At 36.3% G+C, this 3302-nt stretch overlaps 1 pseudogene; it reads left to right on the top strand.

Moving 5' to 3' along the window:
- Positions 1-2092: 2092 nt before the first annotated feature.
- LOC117072160 lies at positions 2093-3046 on the top strand (annotated as a pseudogene).
- Positions 3047-3302: the final 256 nt, after the last annotated feature.

The following is a 3302-nucleotide window of genomic DNA, read 5'->3' as shown; positions in this document are numbered from 1 at the left end:
AAAATAAACTTCTAACTTGATTGAGACTTGTCTCGGATACTTTTTGGTTTGTAATTATTACTTAGGGCAGAATGATGATTTGTCTATGTGTTTCATGCAACCTTTAAATAAAGATGTTGGCTGGGTTCCCCCATGGTAAAGCAATGGCACCTCTGTCTCATAGTCAGTGTTGCTCTGGTCAGGTAGTTGTCGACCTGTCTTCTTTGCTGTGTATTTTGTTGCTGTTGTTTTTAGGGAACTTCAAGTTCCCCAGATCCTCAGGAATATCATGGGCTACCCCGTTGGATACCAGCCATTCAATGTTTAACCCTGAGAGGCTGTCTGTGGCAAGAAAACAAGTATCTCACCCCAGCAACCCCCTTCTGAACACCTGCAAAAGTTACCCAGTTGTTTAAATGATGTAAGACCCCTAGCCAGTGTGATTGGGCTTTAGTAAGTGCCCCTGCAGGTCAACATGAAAAGGGACAAAAACTTAAAGGAACTTATTGCCTGACCCAAGGAGAGGTGACTACAGCTCTCAAGTGAAATCCCAATCTTTCACAGGTAGACTGAGAAGCCTTAGGATGAAGAATGGCTGCCTATGAGGCAGACCACTGGGTTCTTTCCTCCACTCCTTTCCTGTAACTATGAGACACAGACGGAAACTAAAAATCATGACTTCGGGAGGCTAGAAGCCCAAAACAGAGGAAAAATACTGGAATAAAGAGAAAACCTTGACGCAAGAGAAGAAATTTTAAAATAAATAGTGTGTGTACATAGATATATATTTATTTACTTATATAACTCTATATATGTATATACACAAAAAAAATTGTACATAAATTAACCCAATTAGAAATCCAAAAATCTGCTAAAATATTTTTTATAAAACTAATATAAAAATTGTACTGATCAGGCTTTTGTGTCTGTAAAATATAGGTTCTAACTTAACTTTAAGATCTGCTAAAATACACCAATTGACAAAGCTTTACAGACTTAATCATACTGGGTCTCAACTTGTAGTTCTACTCAAGGATCTCACTAAATTTAAACATAATACTTCCGATATTCTTGGGAGAGTAACTAAATATAAAATAGAGCCCAGTCCAGTAGTACATGCCTGTAGTCCCAATTACTTGCGAGGCTGAGGAGGATCACTTGAGGCTAGGAGTTTGCAGTTGTAGTGAGCTATGATTGCACCTGTGAATAGCCACTGCATGCCAGCCTTGGCAACATAATGAGACCCTCATCTCTTAAAAAATGAAACAAAACAAATCAAAACAACAATTTTTTAAAAATTTTAAATAGAGAAAAAATAGGTATTCTTTTCATTTTAGTATTTTCTAAATTCCATTTTAAGCATATATGTTCTGATACAATGAGTAATGCATTAAAATTAAGTTTTTGGCATGGAAAAATTAGCTTGAGAAATAAGACCCTATGGGTCCCCTTATTACAACAGTTAAGATGTTCCAATGTAAATTTTAAAAGGACCTTCAAGAACTCAAACTTATTTATATAAAACCTAACATTTGCAAACCTCAAAAAAATAAGTAAAGACAGATGCATCAGGGTGGTTTATTACAATGCCGTGGTTTCGTCTATTGTGATCCTCATGCATAATACCTAATATTAAAATTATTGACATCATTTAACTAATAACCAGTAAATACTTTGCTATTGTAGATTTTGCTAATATTTATCTTTGGTGGCTATTTCAATGGCCTCTTGACTGTATTTTGCCTTTATCTCCAAGGAAAAAAGTATACTTTTCCTAGGTCACCTTGTAGGGCAACTCAATAGTGTTGCCATTGCATGCAATCTTTGCAGACAAGAGCTTAATTGCACCCGCCTTTCTCCAGCAGCACAGGTTTGATGTTAAGTTGATAACATCTTCCCCTGAGAAGTTTTATTTGACATACTCATTATAAACATAAACATTCAACATCTTTTAGTTCTTTTTTCATTCTGGAGGCAATATATTCCAATTTACAAATTCTACTTAATGTCTCTGATACTGCTGTTTCTAAATAAACTCACCTTAAATGGGGATCACTCAAATAAAAGGCTCTAAATTCCGTCCATCTTAAATTTAGCTGATCTTGCAGAGGCCCGTGACTACAAAGGGTGTGGCAAAGTGTTCATCGGGAGCTACCATCTGAATTGCCACATCCTGATTCACATTGGATAAAAGCCTTTTATTTGTTCTGCTAATGGCTGTGATAAAAAAAAAAAAAAAAATCCCACACAAAATCCAACTGGAAGAAACATTTTGCATGCAAACATGAAAATCTGCAAAAGCAATATGTATGCAATTTTGAAGGATGTAAGAAGACCTTTAAGAAGCATCAGCAGCTGAAAATCCATCAGTGCCAGCATGAAAATAAACCACTATTCAAGTTTAACCTTGAAGGATGTGGAAAACACTTTGTTTCACCCTGCAGGCTGAGAGGACAGATGCAGGTTCATCAGAAAAATATATGTCAATAGGGATGTTATTTTGTGGCAGAAACATGGACAGAGCTTCCAAAGCACATGAGAGAAATCCATAAAAAGGAAATAACATATGATGTATGCCAGAAAACATTCAAATGTGAAGATTATCTCAAATAATCTGTGAAAACTCATGCCTCAGAATGAGATGTATGTCAACATCCAAGAGACGGCTGCAGCAGAACTGTATTTAATCTCCAGAGCTGTCTTCTTTCTTTTCATAAGGAGAATCAGCCATTTATGTGTGAACATGCTGGCTGTGGCAAAAGGTTGGCTATGAAACAAAGTCTCACAAGACATGCTATTGTGTATGAGCTTAACAGGAAGAAAATAAGACCAAAGTAAAGCTATCTTCTGAAAAATGAAATTTGTCTTCTCATCTCAGTAAAATATCCCTCATAAGAGGAAACAAGAACAAGGTTTATCTTTTCATAAAAATGGAGAGTCATTGAATCGTATGGATCTCGACAGCTTCGATACTTACTGTCAGCTAAAAATCAGATTTCTTTGTTTAAAAGACTACAGACCAATGAGCTCAGTTATTTTCCATCAGAAGTATATATTTTGTTATTAAAATCATTGATTTAGGAAAAAAAGAATGACAGGCACTTGATAGATTCACTATAGAAGGTTTAGCAACCTCCTTTCATACCTCCTGAAGTCTCTGGACAACTATGATGGCCATAGGCAGCCCACAAACTTTTGAAACGAGAAACTGACATTCCTGACCCTGCACTATATATAGCATTAAAGCAAAAAATGTTGGCCACATACTGGGACCTCCTGGAAATAGAGGCCCTTGCAGACATTGAGCCTGTGATTCTCCATAA

Source organism: Trachypithecus francoisi, unplaced genomic scaffold (assembly GCF_009764315.1).
Source record: "Trachypithecus francoisi isolate TF-2019V2 unplaced genomic scaffold, Tfra_2.0 Lachesis_group4, whole genome shotgun sequence".
NCBI lineage: Eukaryota > Metazoa > Chordata > Mammalia > Primates > Cercopithecidae > Trachypithecus > Trachypithecus francoisi.
This window is presented reverse-complemented; position numbering and strand designations above follow the sequence as displayed.